The 12,333-nt window shown below is 49.1% G+C and overlaps 1 protein-coding gene across 2 annotated transcripts in view; it reads right to left on the bottom strand.

Moving 5' to 3' along the window:
• Window positions 1-11,692, bottom strand: part of SNRK (SNF related kinase) — a 59,539-nt gene extending 47,847 nt beyond the window's left edge. Inside the window, exon 1 of one of the 2 annotated variants that reach the window (XM_020993188.2) lies at window positions 11,550-11,692. The gene's annotated coding sequence lies outside the window, so the exon portion shown is untranslated. Of the gene's footprint in view, window positions 1-9,342; window positions 9,401-11,549 lie in introns of those variants that run through there. The other variant, XM_078151169.1, reaches the window with a different exon arrangement.
• Window positions 11,693-12,333: the final 641 nt, after the last annotated feature.

The raw sequence follows: 12,333 nt of genomic DNA, 5'->3' as shown, positions 1-12,333 counted from the left end.
TCATGACATCTTTTCATCGCGTCAAAGTGGCCCTGAGTACAGAAAGGCTATGCCAGCAGAGAACAAACTTTGGTAGGTGCTACCAAGATGGATGGTTTCCTGCATATGCCTGGTGACAGACTGTACGTCTGCTGTCCAAGAATCAGACCAGCTAAGTTCCGAAAGATTCATCACCCAGATGGTTACAAGGCGATCAGTTTTTTGGCCATAGTAACTCCAAAAGACCATTTACTGGGTTCAACCAGGGTCACAATCCGCATCAAACACCAACAAAAAGATGGACTGCTGACACACTCAACTGTACAGAGAATGAGACGTAGCACCGCAAACACAAGTGATTTAGGTCTTTGAGGTGACTGAAAATTCAGTACTAGGGAGAGTGAGATGAGGCTGCTAAAAACCTTTTTTTTAAAGAACAGAAACCCTAATGGGAACAAACTCTCCAAGGAGTCCAGATTTTAAAAAGAGAGGGACCAAGAAAACGGAAGGAAGAGTACACAAAAGAGCCAAAACAGATCGACACAAACTCAGGGCAGGCGGTCCAAAGGGTGAGAGCCCATTTCCAAGATTCAGTTCTGTCTTTCCCCCCTTTCGTCCCCTCTGGTGGCTCCTGGGGGTAGCAGAGATTCTGTTGGAACGCTCAATAGAACAAGCACCACTCGCATTTCAGGCTTCACAGCCACAATGAATGAGTTAAATATTGAAGGTAAATAAGAAAGAGGACAAGGTCCCAGACAAGGGGCATGGCATGAATATACACAGACCTGTCTGGCTCAGGCAGAAGGCTCGGGTCACTAGTGCAAAGGGGGAGAAAGGTCGGATTTGCAAAGAGAGATGCCAGACTGCGGGGGGACCCCCTGTACCAGGAAAATCCTAGGTCTGGTTTCCATCCTTAAGCTAAACATAAGTGAAAATCAAGTCTTCACCATGCTTTTGTCTTCAAAAGCCACCTGAATTTTATTATAATATGTTTTATATAATTTCATAATAAAATGTCCGTCAAAAACCATATAAGAGAAGCAGGTTATTTTTTCAAAGCTGATAAATTATTGTCAAAAGTCAGAGGCCTAATTTAATAAACTGCATAACCTTTAGGCAAGAACACAACAGGGACATGGGCATAAGGCTACTTAGGAACTCAGGCTCTACAAGGTCTTCCCAAAACAATATGAAAAGTTCAACCTTCAGGCAACAGTTCCATAACCAGTCAATTTTGTTTTGTCTCTTTCCAATTCTGTTTGGCCTTTCTCATTTCTCATCCATTAATAGGCATTTTTCTTTTCCCAGACAGATACCATCAGCTTCTGAAATCTCCTTCTCCCACCTCAATAGATCTACATACAGATCCAACAATGCCCAAGACAACCCGCCAGAGCATCTTCTCAAAAACGACACAATAAAAACTATCTGGATGGCATTATGACTTTCTTTTCTTTTTAAGGAGAAAAACTTGTCTCTTAAAATGTCCAGAGTTGTTCTATTTTAGAACCTGAAGAATTTTTTCTGTAAATTTTAAGCCTTGGCTCTAATGTGGTTTTGCGGTGCTACTAAATCTTCACAGCAATAACAGTGCTGAAATAAATCTAGTTTGTCATTTCTGACACTTATCTAATCCTGCTTTACTCCCTGAAATCCCATACAAGAAGTTACCTGCCATAGTAATCAGTTAAACAGAAGAAACTCTCTTGTTCCTCCCCCTTATGATATCTGCCTAACTTCCACTGCACCAAGCACTAACTCATTCACATTAAGAACAGACTCTGGAAAACGTACCAAACTGCTTTAATGGACTTATACAGAAAACTACATTTCTTAGGCCAAGGATAAAGCCCAGACCTTCGACATCACTGGCAAAGAAAAATTCCCAATGAGGAAATGCCTTTTGCTGATGAGAAATGAAGCCAAAGCCAAATGGTCCTATTAAGAGTTTCAAAAGGCGTAATTATGATCCATCCTCTCATTTTTTTAGTAAGGTATATTTCTCTAAGAATTACTTGACACTATAATGTCATCATGAAAAAGCCAATCTTCATGTGCATAAACAACTCTGATACTCTAAGATTAACTCCTATCAGCATAAATATTAATACATAAGACAATTACAGAATAGATAATGCCCAGTAAACAGCTCAGGCTTGCCAAAGACCCTCTATGGTAGACTTCTCAGGATGGCAGTTCACCCATACAAGTTTCACCCTTTCCAAAGCTGCATTTACTTGGCTTTCCAGATCATAATCTCTCTTCTCCATCTCTTTCTTAAAGAAACACTTCACAGGATAAGTGACTATAATGATAAAACACAAGGGCTAAAAACAATTAAGATAATTCAGTTCACAAGTTTACCAAGCATCTGCTATACCAGAGCACAGTGTACAAAGATGGAAATGCCATCAAGCCTGACATGTAATGGGGGTAGGCAGAAAAGACCTCTATACAAATAACAGACATGTTAAATGCAAAGGAAGGTTCAGGGCCAGAAGAAAAGTAAGGAGGGATCTTATGAACTGAAACTGGAAGGGACCCTGAAGATCCCAAGTAGGTCAAGGTCAAAGACCTGAGAAGCAGCAGCCCCATCCAGACATCTAATTTCAAGTCCCCTGCTCTTTCCACTATCCCCAGGCATGACAAGCTCCCATTGGAAGGGTTTAGGGAAGGTTTCATGGAAGACCTAATACCTAACAAGTCCTGAAACGGGGTTAGCAGGCCAAGATGGGGGTAGCAGGACAGAGAAGGAAAGTTCATTCTCAGATCAGTAATGGCAGAGCTGAGGCATAGGTACGGCAAGCCAAGGGTGGCCCCACTCCCTCCAGGGTCTGGTAGGGTGTAGCCTGGGCATGCACATCCCAGGGAAGACAACTGTTCCCTTGGGGCAGAGCCCCATGTGTTCCCTCCCAGAGCTACCTGGGCCCCCTAAATTCCAGTCTTAGCCTCTAGAGATAAGAGGGTGTTTCTTAAGTAGCAGCCTCAGGGTACTTCTCTAAGAGCCCCAAGTCCAAGAGTTCATGCCTCTAGTCTTCTAGAGAGAAGGGGGAATTCCTGAGTATCATAACCAGTCCTCCTAGAGAAGGGCTAAAACCACACCAAGGGCAGTAAAAAGGCTGGACTTTGCCCTCCCCTACTACCCAGAGTTTCTTGGACAGTTTGTCTAATGGGAAGACCTAACAATCACAAATATGTTTTCCTTCTGGAGAAGCCCACCCTCTCTGAGTAGCACCATAAGGCTGGATGCCAGTATGGGCCTCTGGTGCAAAAGGGGTGGCTCCTCTACTCAGCTACCACAAAAGGGAGACAGGCTACAGCTCCAAAGCCAGAGGGAGGGCGAGCCTTTTGGAGGGGACTTTGACTGAGTCTCCCTTTGGACAGCACCCACGTGCTCATGAGATTCAGCCCTGTGGCCTGACCCGGGGATGAAACCCTCTCTGATGGAATCACCTCCTTGGGCTGGGCCTCTAAAAAATGCATCAGGAACAGGGCCAGCCCATCCGTCCTTTTGGAGCAATGATATTAAGAACACCCAATATCAGCGAGGGACAAAGTAAGGATGTATTAACATGAACTATGTCTTAAATATACTTTGAAATTTCCCAAAGGCAACTCCTAGTGTGGACAACATGAACCAACATGATGTGACTGAGGAGGCTAGCCACTTTCAGACCCAGTCTGTGGAAATCTCAAGTCTAGGGGTCTAATACAATGAATAATAGAGAGCCAGCCTCTAAACCAAGAAGGCCTAGCTGGGGACAGGTGCTTCCTCTGGGCCAGACTGGCTGGGTGATCCTGGGCAGATCCCCAGCCCTCTCTGTGCTCCTGGGCAATGGAGGTGTTGCCCTCACAGTGGTGGAGGGATCTTCCTCAACCAAACCAGTGAAGTCATGATTCCACACCACATCCTAGTTCCTCTCCTTATCACACTGAATGGCAATCAAACTGCTCAGGAATTCTAACCTGCCAAAGAGGAGGCCACCATGTGGGCTGCTAACCCTTCCCTGAAAAGTCAATCCATGACACCAGCACCTCCCCACCATTAAACATACAGGATTTCCAGCTACTCCTGCACCCTGAGCAATCTGACTTGCACCCAAACAAAACCTCCTCTATCTGCCACCTCCCTCCATCAGTGTGAGCTTCTACAGAGTACGGCAGCATCCTGCCTTTCTACGGTACTTGTAGCCCTACAAAGAGCTTAGCAAAGTCCTCTGCATGTAAGTACTCAAATGCTTTTTTTCATTCACTCAATATGATAAATTGGACATACACAGAGGTAGAGATCTTTGGGATCAAACCTACCCCAAAAAATCAGATAAGAGCCAAATAAGTCAACCACACGAGAAAAATGAACGCTTAGGGAAAATACTGAAGTTTCTCCTCACCTCAAGTATCAGCGTATTTAAGTATTCATAGCTCTGGTAAAGCCCCAATATTTTGTCCTTGACTTTTTACACTGTCGTGGCCTTTACCTTTCCTCCCCTTCTCAGCCCAGCTCCTGAGAAAAAGCTGTCAACACCTGTCACCTCCACTTCCTCTTCTGCCATTCCTTTATCAGCCCTTCGTAGTCTAGACTCCAACCTCATCACTGGACTGAAACTGCTCCCTCCCATGGTCCCAACAATGTCTGATAGTCAGCCACATGTGGTGACCTTTTCTCTGTCCTCATCCATCTCAACCCATCTGCTGCCTCTGAGCCCTGCTGGCCACTCACTCCTCTTAGAGATGCCTCCCACACTGGCTTCCCCTGTCATTCGTGCCAGGCCCTTTGGCTGCTCCCAAGCTCTGGGCTGGTGTGCCTTTGTCTCTTTCACCTGTCATCAACTGTCATGAATCTGATGACCATCCCTGGCAGATGCCTTGCACGTCTCCACAACCAGCCCGATTCTGCTCCGGGCCTCAGTTCTGCGTCACCAACTGCCTCCTGGACATGTCAAACTGCGTGTCCCAGAGACATCTCAAATTCACCATGTCCCAAACAGGACTCCTCAGCTCTCCCCACAAACCTTCCTGTTTGCGAGTATCACCCTGTTTGAATCCATCCTCCCTGGAGCTTCCAGAATAAGTGGGATGGAGAAGATGTGAATATGGGCTTTTCCCACAGGGCCCCTTCTGTCCAGTTCCATGACCCTCTTTGATGCCCCTGCCTCAGATGATGAAAACGTCTTTTCCCCCAAAGCTCACACCAAGGTGTCACCATCCCCAGAACATGAGATTTGGAGTCAGATGGTGTGCGTCCCAATCCAGATGCTGGGCTACCTAAGCTAGTTGCTTAATCTCTCTGAGCCTATTTCCCCAAAAATAAAATGCAGGACTTTAAATCCTAGGAACCTACAAATGGCAAGGCAGAGAAGGGATTCTTTGTTCCAGTGCCTTAACAAGTTTCCACAAAAGCACCTACAACGATATTTTATCAGGACACAGAGGGCTCCCTGGATTCTCCCCAGAAAGGCAGAAAAGTAGGTTCACAGGATCAGACTTTAAATTGAAAGGAAGGAAATAAGCATTTATTAAGTACCTACTATGTGCCAGGCACGGTGCTGAGCACTTTACAAATATCATCTCATTTGACTCCCACAATAACCCTGAAGGTAAGTGCCATTATCACCCCCATTTTACAGATGAGGAAACAAAGGCAAACAGGCCAAATGACTTGCTCCAAGTCACACAGCTAGGAAGTGTCTGGGGCCAAATTTAAATTCAGGTCTTCCTGATTCCAGGCCTGATGCTCTACTGACTGCTCTACCTGGCCAGCGAAGGGACCATATAGTCCAACACCCTCATTATTCCAATGAGGAAAGTAAGAACCTGTCCAAGGTAGGAGCTGAAGCCAAGCCCACTGACAGGCTGGTCCTGGCAGCAGATCAGCCTAGGCTGCGTGTAAAAAGCTCATCACAGGGTGAGGCCCAGTCTTTGAGGAAGAGTTTGGGGGATGGGACTTTGGGGACAATCACTTTGGACCTCAGTTTGTTCTCCAAGTGATGATTCTCCCATGATGATGCTGGCGGTGGGAGTGGGGAGGGAGGAGACACTAAGTCTCATACAAACTTTACCTATCCTGTAAACTGTAAAACCATTTTTAAAAATGTGTTTTTTTGATTCCAGAAGAAGCAAATGCAAACTGAATTCTGAATTCAGGTCATCATTCAGATACAGTGTCTGCCCAGGAGAGGGAGGCACGGATGGATCTACTCAGTTGGTTTTCCATCTAAATTCAATCAATCAGTCTAGACCAGGATGGACAAACTACTGCCCAAGGGCCCAATCTGGGCCTCCCCCCACCCATTTTTTGTACTTCCACAAATTGAGAATAATTTTTTACACTTTTAAGTAGGACCAAACTTTATTTCAAAATGTACAAACCGTTCCTTAGCTCACTTTGCTATCTTCATCCATGTGGTTTTTCCTGTGTGGATGATTAGGGCAAACTCTTAAGTCATTATGGATCTAAGTCAGGAGGCTCCGAGCCGTTCTAGGGCTTCCTCTGACGGGTCCTTCACAAACAGAAGCAAACACCACTGCTCCATGACGGCCAAACACCTTTGGCAAGCATAAGGCTCCCTGTTTTCACCGCACTTGATATTAACAATCAGAGGGTCACTGAATCTCTGTAGCTGTGGCTTTTTCACCGAGGCTTGCACCTTGTGGAAAGGAAAGCCACTTCTCCCTAAAATGAAGACCTCTCTTCTCAACACCAGCATTCTTCTAGTGGAGCTATGAGGTTTCAAATCCTGTAATCTTTGGAAAAATCAAAATGGAGGGTGACCCAAAGAACACAGAGAAATGCATGGAACATAGACTGCAGTATGTTCTCAATGTAAAATCGAACACAAGCACCAAAGAGAACATCCCACAAATGAGTGACTGGAAAAGCTGCTCAGTCTACGCACTGCCCTGCCACCCTCAGAAGTTCTGGAGACCAAGAGGCAAGCCCCCAGCATGTGAGGTGAAGCCCTGGTGGACAGCTCAGCAGACACAGCTAAAGGGGGCAGGCACAGACCAAACACCCACATCAAGGAGCTCTCTTCATTTCTATTTCTTGTCCAATGACCAAGTGTACACACCACTGGAAAGGCCAGACAATGGACAAATTTAAAGAACGGAGGAGCCCTTTAGGCTGGGGGTGGGGGGCCTCTATGGGAGATTCACATAAAGAAGATAGTGAACACCAACGGAACGGTCAATTCATCTCACCAATCAATGGGATCCCTTAACATCAACCAGTCATATTTCTATGATACTTAAAAGAGTCCACAACATATTTTCTTCACAATAGCCCTGGGAGTTAGTTTATGGAACAAGTATCATTGTTCCCACTTTATAGAGAGGGAAACTTACACGTGTAGAGGTCACCCAGCTGGGACTCAAATACAAACCCTCCAACAGCCAATCCAATATTATTTCTACTTCAACCCTCAGCTTCTATGTCTTCTATTACATAGAACCTTTTGGAATTTTAAGAACCCTTTTAGAACAAATGAATTTGAGCTGGACTTGGACCTTCTCTGGTCTCTCTCCCTATAATTAAGTATGAAAAATTAGTTGTTGTTTTTCCCATTGAAAGGGTCCACAGAGAAATCTCCAAATTTCCAGCCCAGGTTCCTTGGTCTACCACCAACTTGAACATGGTGGTGCCTTTGTCAAAGGCCTTTCTAGGATCTCAATCTCAATCTCAATCCTTGAGCATCCCCTGCTGTAACAGTCTAGAAACCCCATCAAAGAATGAGCTGAAGTTAGTCTGGGATGACGGGTTCTGGGTGACCATCTACAGGCTGGGCACGATCCAGCTTCCCTCTCTCAGCGCCCACCAACTACACCATTCCCTTAATAACACCTTCTAGAATGCTGCCAGGAAGCTGAGTCCCAACAACCTGCCTATCACCTGAGCAAGAGCAGTTCATTACAGTTCCAAAATTCTGATTAAAAAAAAAAGAAGTGAATGCAATCATGAAGAATTAAAATGGGCCAGAAACACATTAAGGAAATGGACAGTTCAATCACCCTATTCTATAGATGAGGAAACTGAGGCCTACCACGGTGGTGTAACTTGTCAGCAGCAGCCAGTCAACCTCTAGGCCTGTGATTTCACAAACGAAAGCAAAACCTGGCCACTATTTAGATAACAGCTGCCAGCCGACTAGGTTATGGACATCCCCCTCCCGCAAAGAAACGTGCATCTGATAACTGCACATGTTGGAAAGACAATAAATGCCAAACAATCATTCCAAACAATCTCGGAAATGGTCACTCAGCAGTCCCACCTGGGACTCCTTGGCTCCTGGCAACACCCTCTTCCAAAGCAGGGCTGCACCTTGGCTGCCCAGGGAATCGAGAGGTCAAGTGATCTGACCAGTCACACAGAGGCCCAACTTGAACCCAGGTCTTGCTGGCTCATTTCTCTGGCATTGCTAAGCAGGAGAAAAACTTGAAGGCTAGTTTCTGGACCTGAAGATTTGAAATAGCAGCTACCTTACAGCCCAGAAATTTCCAGGCACCTTCCACACTACAGTAACTCAGAGCATCTTCCACACAAACCACTGAGTAGCCATTACGAACTGTTATCTCTCCATTTTACAGATAAGAAAAACAGGCTCATCCAAGTGGGAAGGCGTGTTGACCATGGAGTAAACTAATGGGAACAGACATTTAAATCCAGGTTCCCTCATTTCAGATCCTCCTGGGTTCTTTGTATTTACTGGGGCAAGTACTCGTAACTTAATATAAATTTGTAAGGACCTGAGGCCCAATTTTTTTTTCATAATGTCTTGGCTAAATATGCTTCTTATTGGATGACAACCAAAATACTAAGAAAATGCAGTCAGATGAAAAGTTTTTACATGCCCTCACCTGTTTCTAATTCCTAAAATACTAAAACATGAAAATAATTCAAATAAGAATGCTTTTTTCAGCTTTAGGCTGTTTAATGAGCTCTTAAGATTACAACAGGCTCTTACATGGAAGAAATCATGTCTTCCTTGTACCACTGAGTGCCTTGAGAATTGTGGGCATTCAACAATACTGCCAACAAATCACCCCCTTTTCTCACTTAGTTTCACTTTTAGCTTTTCTTTGTTTGGGTGAAGAGTTATGATAAACACCTACAATAAAGTCTCTCAGAAGGGAATATTTCTTTAAACTGGATACAAGAAGGCATTTCAATTTTTAAAGTCCATTTGGAAGCCTCTTAAGATTATGAAATTAAATTTGAACCATTGAGGCCCCTGTATCTCTGGTTTAGGAAAACAGGCATAAAATACTACAATAGTATAACAGTCTAACTTTCAGTTCCTGTATTAGACTCTCTCTTCGATGACTCTTGCAATAGAATTCAGAAGGGGTCTGTTAAGAGTTACTTACTTGTAAAGGACAGGGGTGGACAGTAATTTTCAGAGAAGTAAAGCACAGCACAGGAAATCTGAATATGTAAAAAAATAAAGGGGATTTCAAAGTCAAAGGCCAAAAGTTTTGAGGCAAAGAAAACCTGAAAGATCCAGATGAAGAAGGTTCAGCACTGAGCTCAGAGGCAGAAATCTGGGCTTCCATTCGCTACACAGCTCCTATGTGTGACCTTGGGAATAGCATTTCTCTCTGGTTTTCATATCTGGGAAATGGGAATGACAACTGGGCACACTGTCCCTGCTTATCTTGCTCAGGCAATCTGGAGACTCACCTGATTATGCTCCTTGAAATCTTTGGGCAAAAGGTTAAGTACACAGATTTATGATCTTAAAAAAAATGTATTCAACTGGTTACATTATAGCTTAACGATCTAGTTGCACAGAAATCACAAATTAAAAGGATTTTAGGAATTCACAAGATAAATTGAAGGGGAAAAGAAACCTGATTTCACTAATAAAGTTTGGAATCTAAGGATTTTTAAATAACTTATTTTATTTCACAGTATTTGCCAAATTTACTTTTTAAAAAAATCAGTCCACAGCCTCCTTCTATGATGTTAACTGGGCTAAAACTGTTTCAACTGGTTAAATGTGTGAGTCCCAAGCCACAGTCCCAAGACCTGGCCCTGCCACTCACCCAGGGGCCAGGGGCTGAGGGGCAGGGGGCAGGAGAGGACTATGGATATGGTCCAGAAGGGAACAGGTGAATGCCTCGGACAAGAGCCTTGCAGCCCCCTCATCCAAAAGGGAAGTTGGGCTCCGGGTCCCCAAGAACCCAAGTGCCCCTCCCTTGCTCCCTCAGCCCCTGCTGGCCTTTCTCTGCAGGGACACCATCCTCGGCTATTTGGGGAAAAACCCCTAAGGCTGCCTCTGCTCTGGGGAAGGGACCAGCCTCTCCTGGAGGGCTTCCCAGCCCACTCTGGGAGGGGAGGCAGGATGGGCCCATGGAGGGAGGGTGCAGCCAGCTGGCAGGCACAGCCCTGGAGGGCCCGCAGCGCAGTGCCGTCCCCCTGGGGGCCGGGCGCAGAAAACACCGCCAGGGATGGAGGGATGGAGGGATGGGGGGATGGAGGGATGGAGGGATGGATACCGCAATTCCGCAGCACACTCAAGTCTGAACCTTGGCAGGGGCTGGGGGGGGGGTGCAGCCGGCAAGGGCACAGCATCCCTGGGCATCCTCAGCCCCTGCTCTGCTCTGGTCTGGTGGGGAAGGGGGCCCCAGAGGCGCAAGGACCGCAGGGAGGAGGCCGCCAAGCAGGTGACCCCAGTGAAGAAGGGGGGGCAGGAGATCCCGGGGACTGAAGGGCCTGCAGGGGACGGTGACCGGAGGCGGGGGGGGGGGCTCGTAGCTCGTAGGTCACTTTGGGCTGGGAAAGGGTAGCCAAGAAGAAAACTCCATGGAGGAGGGGGGCAGGACACCCCAGGGCAAGGGTGCAGGTCACTGGGGGGGGAGGTGTAGGACAAGCAGGATAGCCTTGGAGGCGCAGGGTTCAGGACCCCTTGGGGAAGGGGGATGCAGGTCACTGGGGGTACGGGTCAGGCCTGGGAGGAGGGAGACGCAGTCTCCCCCAGACAGGGGGCAGGTCTGTGAGGGGGTGCAGTGGGGTTTGAGGGGCAGGTCAGTCCCAGGAGAGGCGCAGGTCTCCCCAGGGTGGGGGGTGCGAATCCCTGGAGGTTTGGGGGGGACAGGTCAGTCCTGGGGGAGGGTGCAGGTCACTGGGGGCTTGGGGGAAAGGTCAGCCTTGGGAAAAGGAGGGTGCGTGTCCTGGGGAGGGGGTGCGGGTCACTGGGAAGTTTAGGGTGACAGCTCAGTCCTGGGGAGGGCTGCGAGTCACTGGAAGGTTTGGGGGGAAGGGTCAGTTCTAGGGAGAGGTGCGGTCCAGAGGGGAGGCCAGCCTGGGGAGGGGATGCGGGACCCTCCGAGGCAGGGGGCGCGGGTCAGCCCCGGGGCTGGGGGGGGGGTCTGGGGCGCCCCCGCCCGTTCCTCCCCGGAGAGGGCCGGGCCGGGCCGGGCCGCGCTCGGGGCTCGGGGCTCGAGGTTCGAGGCTCGGGCCCGCTCGCTCCCCTCAGCCCCGGCCGGGGCTAACTTCGCCGGCGGGGCCGGGCCGGGGGGTCGGCCCGGCGGAGGCCCTCGCGCCCCGCGCCCGCCCCGCCGGCCGCCCTTACCTGTCCCGGCGCCCGCAGCGGCCGCGGCTCCAGCGCCTCCAACGGCCCCGATGCCCCGATGCCCGCGCGCCCCGCGCCCGCCCCGAGCATAGCACTGAGCAGGCAGCCGGACGGCCGCGGGAGGGGCCGCCCAGGGGAGGGGGCAGGGGAGGAGGGAGTAGGGCAGGAGGAGGGCGGGAGCGGGGAGCGGGGGAAGGGGAGCCCGGAGGGGGGGAGGGCCGGCCGGCGCCACTGCGCCTGCGCCGAGCTCGCGCGTCACTGTGACGTCAGTCCCCGGGCGGGGCTGGGCGCTGGGCGCTCAGGCGGGGAGGGGGAGGGGAAGAGGAAGGGGGAGGGGAGGGGCTGCTGGAAGGGAGGGGGCGGGGCTTCTGAAAGCGGAGAGGGGCGGGGCTTCTGGAGGGGAAGAGACGGAGAGAATGGGCGGGGGAGAGAATGAGGAGGAGAAGAGGGAGGAGAAGGGAAAAGAGGGCGCGGAGGAAGAGAAAAAAGGGAAAAGGAGAAAGAGGAAGGGGAGGAGGGAAAGGGGAAAAGGCCTGCTGTTGAGGGGAGGCTGAGGGTGGGGTTCAGGAGGGAAAGGGAGAGAGGAAAGGGGAGGGGGGATACAGGGAGGAAGAGGATGGGGCGGGGCCGCGCTGGGTGGGGGGCTGGGCAGGCCCCACTCACCTGCCGCTGCCGCCGCGAGGAAGCAGGAGAAGACGCCCGGGAAAGCCAGGGAGAGGGTGATGGCTAGAGCAGACAGCCGGGGTCCCCTCCAAACGCGGGGACCCCCATGTAACAAATGCAT

The sequence above is a fragment of the Phascolarctos cinereus genome, unplaced genomic scaffold (assembly GCF_003287225.1).
Source record: "Phascolarctos cinereus isolate Bilbo 61053 unplaced genomic scaffold, phaCin_HiC Scaffold_1;HRSCAF=81, whole genome shotgun sequence".
NCBI lineage: Eukaryota > Metazoa > Chordata > Mammalia > Diprotodontia > Phascolarctidae > Phascolarctos > Phascolarctos cinereus.
This window is presented reverse-complemented; position numbering and strand designations above follow the sequence as displayed.